This window comes from Podarcis melisellensis (assembly GCF_964234715.1).
Source record: "Podarcis melisellensis genome assembly, chromosome: 5".
NCBI classification, from domain to species: domain Eukaryota; kingdom Metazoa; phylum Chordata; class Lepidosauria; order Squamata; family Lacertidae; genus Podarcis; species Podarcis melisellensis.
This window is the reverse complement of record NC_138537.1, coordinates 7,751,834-7,765,961: the sequence shown is the minus strand read 5'-3', so window position 1 is coordinate 7,765,961 and position 14,128 is coordinate 7,751,834. Positions and strand designations below refer to the sequence as shown.

Below are 14,128 nucleotides of genomic sequence, written 5' to 3'. Positions count from 1 at the left end.
TGCAGAATTCCTGCACCCTTTGAAGAAATTTGCTCCCCGAACCCTTTTCTCCAGGGATAGTTTGGAACGCACTGTCTGCTAAAGGTCTGCCAATTAGGCAGGTATTTCAGGAGCCCAAATAAAAAAGCAGAAAGAATATAACAGCTATCAACCCTGTTAACAGGTGATGTACAAAGCAGGGGATGGGATTTTGCACGGAGAATGTACATAGAATGACAGAAAGGTAGAGCTGGAAGGGACCCCCATTGCTGGCCCAACCCCTGCAATGCAAGAATCAGAGCTAAATAACCCCTGAAAGATGGCCATCAAAGCTCTGCTTAAAAACCTTCAATGAAGGAGAGTCCACCTCCTTCTGAGGGAGTCCGTCTCCCAGTCAAGCAGCTCTTACTGTCAGAAAGTTCTTCCTGATGTTGAGTTGGAATTTCCTTTCTTGAATCCATAGTTTCAGGTGCTGCACTCTGGAACACGAGAAAACAAGCTTGCTCCACCTTCCATGTGATATTTGAAGATGGCTCTCATATTTCCTCTCAGTCCCCTCTTTTCCAGGCTAAGCATTTCGAGCTCCTTCAACCGTTCCTCATAAGCCTTGCTTTCCAGACCCTTGTTCATCTTGGTCGCCCTCCTCTGCACAAGTTCTAGCTTGTCAATATCTTTCTTAAATTGTGATGCCCAGAACAGGACACAGTTCTGGTCTAGGTGTGATCTGACCAAGGCAGAATAGAGCAGGGCTATTCCTTGCCCTGACTTGGGCACTACACAATCTACTGTTGTGTGATTTCATAGCTCAGTCCTTGTCCGCAGCCTCTTTCCCTGGCACAGCCTGATGCCAAGGCTGCAGCTGAATGCCTTCGCAAATGCCACCCACACTGCAAGTCTGGAGCATGAGGAAGTCTCACATGAATGGGGAGCAAGCAAGAAATCCTGCCCGCAAAGAGTCCAGCTAAAGCAGGGATCAGCAAGCCATGGGCTGGATCACTCCCGCAGAGATCCTCCGTGGGCTGCGCCAGCACAGCATGATGCCAGAAATTGCATCTGCGCATGTCCACGGCGCTGGAAATCTCTTCTGAGCATGCCCAGATGCCAAAAATCATGCCTGCACAGAAGCAATTTTTGGTGTCTGGGCATGCACAGAAGCAATTTCCAGCACCGCAGACATGCACAGACCTGATTTCCGGCACCTGGGCATGTGCAGAAGTGATTTCCAGAGCCGAGGAAGAGAGTCCCCATGCTGCACTGTGCCAGTTTAGCACAGTGTGTGGGGACTCGCCAAATGGGCGGCTTGGTTCAGGGGCAGCTCAGGGGCTGGTTGAACAGGCTTCCGTGGGCCGCTTCTGGCCCATGGGCCTTAGGTTGCTGACCCCTGCATCTAAAGCATGAACAAAATCATTTTTCTCGCCAGCCAAGCAACCTCCCTCCTTTGTGACTCTCTTCCTTTTCGCCACTAGAGGGAGGCAAAACCCAGCACATCTCAGAGGGGAGACGCAGCCCCAGGTTGTAAAGGATTTTGGGTGTGTGTTAGAATCTTCCAGTGATTCCTCTGACTTCTGTACATTCCAAGGGTGCCACGTATGTGCAACAACATGTATCCCTGAACCTGCACCACCTTGCTCATGACCACCCTTCCCTTCCAACTTCAAAGCACCTCTAGGATGTTCTTGAGAGCATGCAATTAATCTGCACAATTTCAACCACCTAAGTTTGACATTGCGTGAGTCAGCTCTGCAGCAGAGCGCCGTTGTCCTGGGGCAGCAGGTGTTTCCAATGCTGCCTGCCAGTGCCTGCTCAGGGTCCTGCTTCCCGCCCTGCTTGCACAGCTGCCGACAGATCCAGGTCTGGAGATCTGGTGGAGGCCACAGCAGGAGATGGAGGTCTCCTGGGGCAGCAGCAGCTGCAGGCAGGTCCTGGTCTTGACCCCACGGCAGGCAGGCTTTATATCTCCTAACACATCTCTCTTCTTGTGGAAATTTTGCCAAAAATACTTTCGCAAAAGGTGCCAGGTTCAAATTGCTTGCATTTCAAAATAGGGCTGGGAATGTCTTCCCTCTGAAACCCTGGTGATCAGCTGCCAGTCAACCGAGAGCCAGAGCGACCAGCAGTTTCCTCTGCTCCTAATTGCACATGGGATATCCGTGATCAGCTCCTTTTCATGCTTAAAAGGAGAGGAAGGAAGAAGGCGGTGGGGTTGCCGTGGCATGCATTCTAATCTTCAACAAGAACAAAATCTTCAAAGTGAAGCCCATCTGGGTGGCTGCTGGGCTTGGCATAATAATTCTTATCGCAATCATTAATGGGTGCTTTATATAGCAGGGTAAATTTACATTGCAATTTCCAAACACTCAGTGTATCATGCTTGGCTTGAGTCAGTGGACAAGCAGAGGTTGCAGAGAGGCCTCTGGCGTGTTCTGGAGGCCAGGGGTCTTGCTAAGGAGGTAGGATTTGCAGGCAAGGGTTTTTATTGCGCATTCATGGTGATTTCCCTCACGGTGGTATTGGGGCAGTTATACACCATCCCTCTGTTGGCCCGATGCTGTTTGCGCCTGCAAAAAGTTTTGGAAAAGAAATGCGTCTTTGTTTCCAATCAGTTCATGTGCTGTTGTTGTTTAGTCATTTAGTCGTATCCGACTTTTCGTGACCCCATGGACCAAAGCACGCCAGGCCCTCCTGTCTTCCGCTGCCTCCCGCAGTTTGGTCAAACTCATGCTGGTAGCTTCAAGAACACTATCCAACCATCTCATCCTCTGTCGTCCCCTTCTCCTTCTGCCCTCAATCTTTCCCAACATCAGGGTCTTTTCCAGGGAGTCTTTTCGTCTCATGAGGTGGCCAAAGTATTGGAGCCTCAGCTTCAGGATCTGTCCTTCCAGTGAGCACTCAGGGCTGATTTCCTTAAGAATGGATAGGTTTGATCTTCTTGCAGTCCATGGGACTCTCAAGAGTCTCCTCCAGCACCATAATTCAAAAGCATCAATTCTTCAGCAATCAGCCTGTGCTGTAGCTTCCTGCTAAAATCCTGTAGCTTCTCACAACCCTAATATTCCAGTTTCTTTCTTTCTGTTGTCCTGCTGTGGTTGCACTGCAGCACACAAGTGCTCCTCCAGATGGCAATAAGGCAGTTATGCCAGGAAAGCATTGCGGAAGCCAAATGATGTGTGGACGGCCCAGTATGAATCCACCACCGATGCCCTATTATTTCATCAATGGCACATGGCAGGAAACTAGACTTGTACGCCTCCTTCCGGCAACTCCTGCAGCCCAGCTGGTGCCAAACACATTGCTCTGATTTCTTTGGACCCCATCCGCTAGGACCAGAGGGAGGTATTGTCATCTAGGAAGCCTGGGACCTCCATGCCCAGAGGCTCATGCCCCAAGGAGGTCACTGATGCAGCGGTTTGACTTCACCCTCGGAGTCGCACTCCATTGTCCCTCAAGACAGATGGCTGCCATCAGAGATGTGGAGAAATTATGCAAGCAAAGCTTTTCCTTGAGACTGGGCCAAGGCAGGGAAAGCCTCCGCTTCTAGATTTCTTCATCTCAGGCTGCTCTCCAAGGCATACAAGACGAGACAGCGAAGACCTGCTGCGGAAGCTGGGAAGCTCAGCATCTTCACGCTGTTGCCAGCCACTTGGTTCACTGACAGGGATAGATGCCCCAGGAAAGTCGGGGCTGTGCTTTGTTAAGGCTGCTGGGAGTTCATAGCTCTGTGATGGGGAGACGGGGGACCACAGCTCCCAGGATTCTTAAGATGTGCACTGGATGTGTTTTAAATGTATGGTGAGGATCTGCTCTGTGTTGGCTATTTAGCAAGCATTTATTCTGGTTTGTCTGCAGGGAAATTTGATTATGTTGATTCGAGCAAGCGCTACATTCCCAGTGAATTGTCCCATCACCGTCCTTATAGAAAAATGGGTTTCGTTTGGGGCAATCAACTTTAAATGCACAACCCGAATTGAGCAGTTTGTGATGAATCCCACCTGAAAACAGGGACAGTCAGGAAGTGCCTTAAGGCTCAGCCCTGACAGGTGCCTCTTGGGTGCTTCCAGACATGGGATGGGTACTGCATGTAAATTTTCCCATGAGTGCATTTCGGACATTGAAATGCCATTCCATACCCCTCACCCCATTTTATTCACCATTTCAATGAAAAACCGGATCATCTATTTTTTTTTTGACCTGTCGCCAATGAGAGGTTTCCGTTTGCGATACCTAAATGGCCCATTAGCAGTATTAAGCTCCTGGATGCACCTATTATTTGTTGTACAACGTGTACTTTTGCCCGTGCCAATCTGATCTCCTTGGCACCAGGCTGCCACCTGCAATTCTGGCAGAGAAATGACTGCGCTTTCTAAGGCACAGGGAACCAGCTTTCGCATTCAAAACACATGAGGTCATCAAGCCCACCTCTTTCACCTCCTTTCATCCTACGTACTTCATTTGGTGCTGATTGCTTGCATGATGGGGATTAATTATTCCAGTTAGCTTGGCAGAGGGGGGGGGTGCCAACATCCACCCACACAACCCCTTCCCTTTCATCTCTCAGGACTGCATGTATCTGAGAGTTACTGTCTTAGAGCACACCCCATGCATGAGTTTCTCTTCCTCCTCTTGTGTGGTCCAAAGGGTGGCGCCTTTTAGGGAGATGAGCAATTCAGAGAGACTGATGCTGTCTTCATGACAGGCCAATTCAAATGATGCCTCTCAGCTAATCCGACCTCAGTTCAAGTTTGGAGCAAGAATGTTGATCCTGAACTGATTCCCACCACACCTATGCAGGCCATTATGAACACATAAACTTAACGCTGGCAGCATAAATTCAACAATGTAAAGGAGTTTTGATAGATGCAATAATAGAATACTGTACTGAATGGTATAGTTTTTGTATGCAGGAATTGATGATATGTAAAATGAACCATGGAAAGAGAAGAAGGGAAGTCACAGATATCTTAAGGATGTAAAATGAGTATTTTAAATTGTAAAACAGAAAATTTAATAAAATGAATATTTAAATAACAACACATAGTCATTCCACAATGGTTAATTGGTTTCTGTTTTTGACATTTTAATGCGGTTTCTACTGCATGGTTTTATGTATTTCTGCTGTAAGCCATTTGATATTTTTAATGAATTTGTGGTTTATAAACATTTGTCTATCAATAAAACTGGTGAGGAAAACAAAATTCCTTAACTGTCAAAGATGAGGGTAAGAACATAAGGAGGGCTTCCTGGATCAGGCCAAACGCCCACCCAATCCGGCATTCTGTTCTCACAGTGGCCAACCAGATGTTAGGATATGTTCCACCATTAGAACAGGCATGTAGAGTTGTTGTATGTCACATATCTGTTTACTTCCAGAACAGTCTGCTGGGAACTTCAGTTGTATATAGCTTTTGCTTATGCTGTTTTGCTTGGACACGAAGGGAACAACTTTTTTAAAAAAACTTTTGTAAAAAAAAGAAAAGAAAGGCAGAAGCCTTTTTATTAGGAATTATAGGTACCGACATTCCTTTTTTATTTTTTAAATATTTTATTAGGTTTTAACATATCATTTCCAACAATTATTAAACATACTTTTATATTTTATACTTTTTTTTCACTTCCATCAATCACATCTGAAAATTTTCCAATCTTTTCACTTAATATTTCTTATTTTCACTATTACATTTAAATCTCATAACTAATATCTCTCATCTTTCTCTTCTTTGCAATATTTCATATATTTCTCCTTACGAAACTTCTTGCAATCCTGCTAGCGTAATTTGTTGATTACAGATGCTCTTCAAATAGTTCGTATATGTCTTCCAACCTTCTGTAAATCTCTGGTCCCGCAGGTTTCGAATCCTTCCTGTCATTTTATCCAATTCTGCGTAGTCCATGGTACCGACATTCCACAGGAACTGAAAAAAACTTTTTATGTATGTGACAACAGCAGCATGGATGCTACTAACCCAGCGAAAGGATTCTTGATAAGGCAAGATTGCCTGCCAAACAGATAGGATGGTTGGAAGCGGAAGGGTTGACGCTCAACCATCCCCCATCCATAACTTTTCCCTTTTCTTGCGAGGAATCCTATTCGGAATAAGGGAATTTCCCTTTTAAAAAGGGAAATGTTGGCAGCTATGCCCCCATCCCATTGCCCTGCTTACCATGGAAGTTGCCATTAGCCCCTAGGGAAAGGGTATGCTTCTGTGTCTGGGAAAAGCCAAGAGTACATGTAAGAGATTATTGTTTCTTGTTATTTCTTACTTATTAAATTTCTATACCACCCACCCCTTTGCCTCCAGCATTTGCCAGGATGCCTCGACCTTGACCGGCATTTTCTGTGATGCAAGCATGACTGGTGATCGCCTTTGATGCCTGAATCACAAGCCCCCTCTTTGTAGGATGCTGAGCTGTGGGGCGCTGTGGATGAGCGATGCTCCCAGAGATAAGGGCCATGAACACAGAGGCTGTTTGTGCACAGGGAGGGAGATGCAGAGGTGGCAGCAGGAACGGGCCAAGGCAGGACTGTGGAGGAGTCAGGAAAAAATTCCAGGCTCCTGTGGGAGGCCATTTGGATTCTGCTGGGCTCAGCTGCTTCCAGGGGTGGAGGGGAGGCTGCAGGGAGAACAACAACAACAAAGCTCCGGTGGGGGAGGCGAAGTTGCCAGCAGGGTGGGGGCACAGCTGGGATGGCAATCTGTCATGGATGATTTAGCTGAGATTCCTGCATTGCAGGGGGTTGGACTAGATGACCCTGGGGTCCCTTCCAGCTCTACAACTCTGAGAGCATTCACCCATCCAGCTCAGTCTTGGCAACACTGACTAGCAGCTGCCCTCCAGTGTTTCAGACAGGAAATCTCTCCCAGCTCTGGAGGTGGCTGGGATTAAACCTGGGACTTTCTGAGTTACAGCCCTTCATCTGCTCTGGGTCCAGCTCAGTGCTTTTTTTTTCCCTTAAAAAAATGTTAGGGGTACTCTCATTTTGACTCAAGAAAACCACAATTTTATAGTTCAAATTGTGAAAAATAAATACAGTAGGACAAAAGGCTGCCATCAGGGGTAGTAACAGAACTGACAATTCACCGCACTAGAGAAGAAACTAAAAAATTTAAAATGTTAAGTTTCTTCTCCCATTAGATTCACAAAATAGAGATAGACTTGTAAACATTCAAACAACAAACATACTAAGGTGCCATGCGCAAGACAAAGCCTGGAGATACTGTAAACATGGAGTGGATAACTGTACAACTGTTTTGTAAGACTGGCTTTTCGGACTGATGAAGCGTGTAGCAAAACCTGTAATATATCCAGAGAACAGGTCTCCTTTTGCCCACTTGCGTTATTCTCACCAAGGTGGTGGCTTTGATTTGCCTTCCCGTGATTGATCCATGCATACGGCTTTGTGTTTCCAACTCAAGACCCATTGAATAACATCTCATCCAGTTCAATCTTTGAAAAACAGCTTTGAAAAACTTTTTCATATTCTCCAGTGTGCCACCCTTGCTATTGTGGCGGCATGGGGTTGCCGTTCTGTGATTGGACTTACACTACTTGTTGAACAATTCATTTATCCAGTCTGTATAACGTTTACTGCACATGTAACTTGTTAAGATAGAGTTGTACATTTATCCACTCCATGTTTACAGTATCTCCAGGCTTTGTCTTGCACATGGCACCTTAGTATATTGCGTGAATGGTTACAAGTCTATCTCTATTCTAGCGATTATTCTAGTAAATTAGGTTTTATACTTATAAGCCAGTTTGTGGTGGTGGTGTTTTGTTGTATCAATAAAACGGAAGCCTGAAGAAGCCCACTCTGATGGTGAAAACTTTGGAACTAATGCCAGTTGGGTCGATATTAAAGACATAGGAAGGCTTCCAGAAGAAAACTTGGCCATCCTTATCCTGATTCTAAAATTCCAGTACCAAACAGCGATTAGTTTATTTATCCAGTTTATGTCAGGTAGAGATACCCACATGCTTGGCCAGAATGAGTGGAGAGAAAAGAGGACTAATAGGGGTGGAAAGGACTGTAGCTCAGTGGGTACAGCATCAGCTTTGCATGCCAAAGGTCCCCAGTACAATCCCTGGCAACTCCAGGAAGAGTTGGGAATGTCCCTTCTGAAACCCTGAAATGGTTTCAGCATTGACGATTTTACACTAGGTGGACCAATGGTCTTTCTTTATCTAAGGCAACTTCCTGTGTTCCTGTGATTGAGAGGGGAGGGGACAGGTCCTGTCAAACTCTGCCCACAAGTGCAGACAACAAGCGGTGGAATAGCAATGAACACCCATGGGTGGAAAAACAGGAATGTGTGGACGCTTAACATGCCAAACCCACACACAGAAAAGCTGGATCTGTGTGGCCTGTTTCAGATCTAATGTCCCTGTCCGGAAGCACCCAAGGTTAATTTTTTTATATGCTGCCCTGGGCTTTCTCTCAACTTTTGTCAAGGATGCTTCCCAGTCAATTGAATGCACATGGCAGAGAGTTAAAGCTTCATTGTCTTAGGTGACACAGTTGCTTCAACACACTGCTTTTTTTCTGGAAAAAGAGGTGCCAAAACTCACCACGAATGCCTCCCTTGTTCTCTTATAATGGCAATGGCGCCCACCTGAGAGGTGCCAGAACTGAGTTCAGGCTGGGAAAAAAGCCCTGCTTCTCCAACTCTGGAGACCTATGCACACAAATTGAATGTCTAGGCCAGGGGTAGGCAAACTAAGGCCCGGGGGCTGGATGTGGCCCGATTGCCTTCTAAATCCGGCTCACGGACAGTCTGGGAATCAGCGTGTTTTTACATGAGTAGAATGTGTGCTTTTATTTAAAATGCGTCTCTGGGTTATTTGTGGGGCATAGGAATTTGTTCATTTTTTCCTTCAAAATATAGTCCGGCCCACAACATGGTCTGAGGGATGGTGGACCGGCCCATGGCTGAAAAAGGTTGCTGACCCCTGGTCTAGGCATCTATTCCTAGGTCTGAGCTATATGGAGTAGTTGCAGCAACTGGGCACACCACCCCCCAGGGGGTTTAGCTTCCTATGTATTCCACACCAGTGCTAGAGACTTTGCCATCCTTGTAATATTGGCTTTATGTACAAATAAACAAACAGGACAATAGCTGAGGCCAACCAGCAGCATATTTCCTGTCCTCTGCCTCAGATTGCCAGGGAGCCATTTGTGCAGCTCCTTTCTGCAAGGCTGTACCCCAGTTTACAACAAATGATGGCCACCAAGTTGGATGGTATTTAAAAGGAGTTTAGACAAATCCACCAGTGATAATGGCATAGGTAAAGGTAAAGGGACCCCTGACCATTAGGTCCAGTCGTGACCTGGGGTTGCGGCGCTCATCTCGCTTTATTGGCCGAGGGAGCTGACGTACAGCTTCCGGGTCATGTGGCCAGCAGGACTAAGCCGCTTCTGGCGAACCAGAGCAGCACACAGAAACGCCGTTTACCTTCCCGCCGGAGCGGTACCTATTTATCTACTTGCACTTTGACGTGCTTTCGAACTGCTAGGTTGGCAGGAGCAGGGACTGAGCAACAGGAGCTCACCCCGTTGCGGGGATTTGAACCGCCGACCTTCTGATCGGCAAGTCCTAGGCTCTGTGGTTTAACCCACATACTATGCCTCTGAATACCAGTTGCTGCAGGGTGAGAGGACTGCTGTGCTCAAATCCTGCTTTCAGAGTGTCCATAGGCATCTGGTTAGCTACTGTGAGAACAGAATGTCAGACTAGATCGGACATTGAGCAGTGTGGTGTAGTGGTTAGAGTGTTGGGCTAGCGCCTGGGAGACCAGGATTCTAATCCCCACTCAGCTATGAAGCTTACAGGATGACCTTGGGCCAGTCGCTGCCTCTCAACCTAAACTTCCACACAGCTGCTGTGAGGGTTAAAGGAGGAAAGGGGAACAATGTACACCGCCTTGAGCTCCTTGGAGTGTAAATGCAACCAGTGCTTTTTTTCCTTAAAAAATATATGTTTAGGAGTACTCTCATTTTGACTCAAGAAAATCACCATTTTATAGTTCAAATCGGAGGAAATAAATACAGTAAATGGACAAAGGTACGAAGATTCACAAAATGTTTAGGGGTATGCATACCCCTACGTTACCCCAGAAAAGCACTGAATGCAACAACAACAACAACAACGATGATGATGATGATGATGATGATCTGACTGGGTTGCTCCACTCTGGGTGGCTCCCAACAAAAATAGTAAAAATACAATACAACATCAAACACTAAAATCTTCCCTAATCAATTAACTCTGCCTGGAAGAACTCAACATTCAGCCTGCCTTTCCCTTTGCCAATCTCCAAGGGGGTGGGTTGTGGGGGTGTTGTCAGTTCCACTCTGCCTCCTCCCTTTCAGCTGGAAATGCATCTTTTCCAAATTCCGATGGGCATCTCTCAAAACATTCAGGCGATATCCCCAGCTATCACAAGGCCATCTCTTGGTATTTAGCTCCTGTTGATGAAGCATCAGCCACCCACTCGCTCCTATTAGCCTGCAATCAGCCCTGACAAAGGCATATTTTGGAGGTCCTGCTGTTCTCTCAGATATATCTATCTATCTCCACCAGTTAATGCCAGGGTCCATTGAGAGCAGAGGTGTCCATGACGCATGAATGAAGGTGTCGCTTTACACATCCAGGTCCCCGGGAGAGCAATCTAGGGAATGGCCCATTCACAAAAGCAGCAGGAGGCCTTCACACTCCCTCTCCCTTCCTCATGCCACAAGCTGTGCCAAGAATGCAAGTTCTTCAGCAGCATTTATCCTTGTGTGCATTGACATGGATGGGCCTGGCAGTTGTGTAAGATCTTAGAAGGGCAGAAGAAAGCTCTGCAAGTAGAACACCCTGTTCACTGGATCTGGGCACGTTAGGTTAAGAAAGATCTCGATAAAAATTGATCCTGAGGGGGCAAGAAAAAGGACAAGCCTTGGGCTTTGGATCACATGCTGAACAGATCTGGCCTGGTCAAACAATAGCTGGGAGTTGGGAATGTCCACATTTGGACATTGGCAAGTCAAAGAAGGGGGCCTTTTCAAACAGCTGCAGTTCAGGAATCCTTACTGTTTGTGGTGGAAACAAAACTAAGAAATTTTAAAGGCTAACCCGTTCTAAATCTGCAGATGTTTAAAGTACTACAACGCTCTGGCTGCATACACATGAGATTTTATTCCAGAATCAACAGAGACCTCAGTTCTTGTTCTTTCTACAGAGTCCTCACACAAGCTAGATCTACTGTGTAATTTATTTTTTGGCCCCCATAACAGCTTCTTGAGCAATTGGCTTCATTGGGGGGGGGCTCATTGTGGATTGATTATGCATTGCCTCTCGGTGTGCCCATTTGAAAACAGATAGAAACAGGCATAGGCAGTCCCAGCAATGTTGTGTAACCACACCTGTACAAGGACATTGATCACAATTATCGCTTCCTATTTCATTCGCCTGAGGCATGTGCAGAGAGGAAAAGGGATGGATAGCCTGACCAAGGGGAGAGTTTTCAAATGCATATCAAGTAACTAGTTTAAGTGTGCTTGTTAAGTGCTTGTTAAGTTGTTAAGTGTGCTGGGAACAGGTGGTTCTGTGATGGAAATAGAGACCTCTTAATAACTCTCTTGCCGACACCTTGTCACCTTGCCTACAAAGGTCCATATAATTAAGGCTATGGTTTTCCCAGTAATGATGTATGGAAGTGAGAGCTGGACCATAAAGAAGGCTGATCGCCAAAGAATTGATGCTTTTGAATTATGGTGCTGGAGGAGACTCTTGAGAGTCCCATGGACTGCAAGAAGATCAAACCTATCCATTCTGAAGGAAATCAGCCCTGAGTGCTCACTGGAAGGACAGATCCTGAAGCTGAGACTCCAATACTTTGGCCACAAGAGAAGACTCCCTGGAAAAGACCCTGATGTTGGGAAAGATTGAGGGCACAAGGAGAAGGGGACGACAGAGGACCAGATGGTTGGACAGTGTTCTCGAAGCTACAAGCATGAGTTTGACCAAGGTGCAGGAGGCAGTGGAGGACAGGAGTGCCTGACGTGCTCTGGTCCATGGGGTCACGAAGAGTCAGACACGACTAAACGACTAAACGAACGACTCTCTCCTTTTCCCTCTTGAATTCCACAAGGACAATGGTGGGATTGAGCCATGTTAAAGTTATAAATTTAATATACATAAAATGATGTGCTCAAATGCACTGTCTTAAAAAAGTTGTAATGGAAAGTTTGCCTTGGGTAAAAAGGTTCCACTCTGGCAAAAGCGTCAGAGAAGGCTGGAATTTTCCCATTAGATTGAGATCAGCTACTTTTGATGACTCATTTCTGGAAACACAAGCTGCAGAGTTCTCACAGCAGGGAGGTGAAACTTGAGAAGGCAGCTTGGGCCTTTTGTGGATGGCTGGTGGCTGCAAGTTCTGCAACAATGAACAAGCTTAGGCTCTACTTCTGGGACCAGAGAGAGGAAAGGTTACTGAACTGCATAAAGGACTGAAACTTATTGCTTGTTTGCTATGTGTTACTTTGCAACATTTACCTTATTGTAGCTAGGATTTAAGAAAAGCTTTGAAGCACATTCTTGTGGTGGAGAGAATTCCTTTTTATACAAAGGTCCAGATCAGGGATTGTGCTGAAATACTCTGCCAAGGAGGAGGGATTACTGAAGCAGTATATTTGATGCACTAGAGCATGTAAAGGTGCTATAAAAATTAAGCCTTATTCTCAGCCCTGAGATCGCGGGTCTCTGGCTGTACTGGTGCATTCGGTCTGCAAATTCCCTTTCTTCCTTGGTGAACCTCAAGGTGGCATATATGGACTTCTCAGGCTGCCTTGCATCCAGGAGGACCTGAATTCCAGGGGCTGTCCAGGCTCAGATCTGCTTAGCTTCAGAGAGGTGTGTACGTCTTGCACCTTTGAGACACATTCTTTGTCCCAGTTGAGAAACCACCGAGTATCATTAAAGGGAAGGGGGAGAGGAAGGTTACCAAGGTGGGTCAAGGTTTGTAGGAAAGAGACAAGAACCAGATTCAGCAAGTCGGATACAGGCTGGCTGTTGCTTCTCTACCATAAATCCATTATATTTGTGATGCCATAGTGGGAAGAGGTAAAGTCCACATGAAGAATGGGGTGGTGCATTTCAGGTCCCAGCCAGCAGCAGGCAGGACACAGGTCCACTCTGTGAGTGTGTGTGTGTGTGTGAGAGAGAGAGAGAGAGAGAGGGGGGGGGGGAGGGAGGAAAAGTAAGACAGGCTTGAAATTCAAGGCATCCACATGCACTAAGCTACCTCTTCACAACTGGGCCAAATGGTTCACATTTTTTAAAAAAATAAAAATAAAACTTTATATTTGGATGGACAACATGAAAGTTTTTCTCTCTAAAGAGCTTTTTACATGCATGTTAGCTGCAGCTAGGATTTCAATAGCCCAGCAATGGAAAAACCTTGGAAAACATACATTTGTCTTTGTGGTATAGGAACTTATGGACTAGGGCTATGGTGGAAAAAACAACAACACATAAACTGCATGTTTCAAGGAGGAGGATCCAGGTCACTCGTCTGTCATCTGATGGGATTTACATTTCACTTTGAACTGATGCAAAAGAAGAAGAAGAAGTAGCCATAATAAAAACATAACTTTAAAACAAACAACTTATATCCCGGCCTCTAGAGTGAGATGAGCGCACAACCCTAGAGTCTGTCAAGACTGGCCCGTACGGGCAGGGGTGCCTTTACCTTTAATAAAATTAAATACCTGCAAACAGCAATTAAAGAGAAATTCACTCTTAACAATAGCAGCATATGATTGCTAAACTATAATCAATAAAAATGACAGCAAGACACAATGCATAAAATACCACTGGATGTACAAAACCATGTAAAAGAATCAAATTGAGAAACAAAGGCAGGTTTGCTTGGTATAAGTTATGATGTAATACCCTGCTACTGCACTTTTGGGTTGTTCATAATAGCAATAAAGGAAATTTCAAAAGCCCCAATTTTGTTTTCAGTGACAACCTGCCTTCCTTTCCACCAAATGCTACAAGGGGGCACGCTTTCTCCTTCTTTCCAAATTGCCATTTGTTTTGTTTCGAGGCGCCAGCCTCAGGAGCAACAGTTGAGGGGCTGCTACTGCTGCCCCTCATAATCTGCAGCC

At 45.9% G+C, this 14,128-nt stretch overlaps 1 long non-coding RNA gene across 1 annotated transcript in view; it reads left to right on the top strand.

Moving 5' to 3' along the window:
• Positions 1-14,128, top strand: part of LOC309370053 — a 394,628-nt gene that overhangs the window by 196,465 nt on the left and 184,035 nt on the right. Inside the window, exon 2 of the long non-coding RNA XR_014168394.1 lies at positions 8,762-8,819. This is a non-coding gene — a long non-coding RNA (uncharacterized lncRNA). The remainder of the gene's footprint in view (positions 1-8,761; positions 8,820-14,128) is intronic.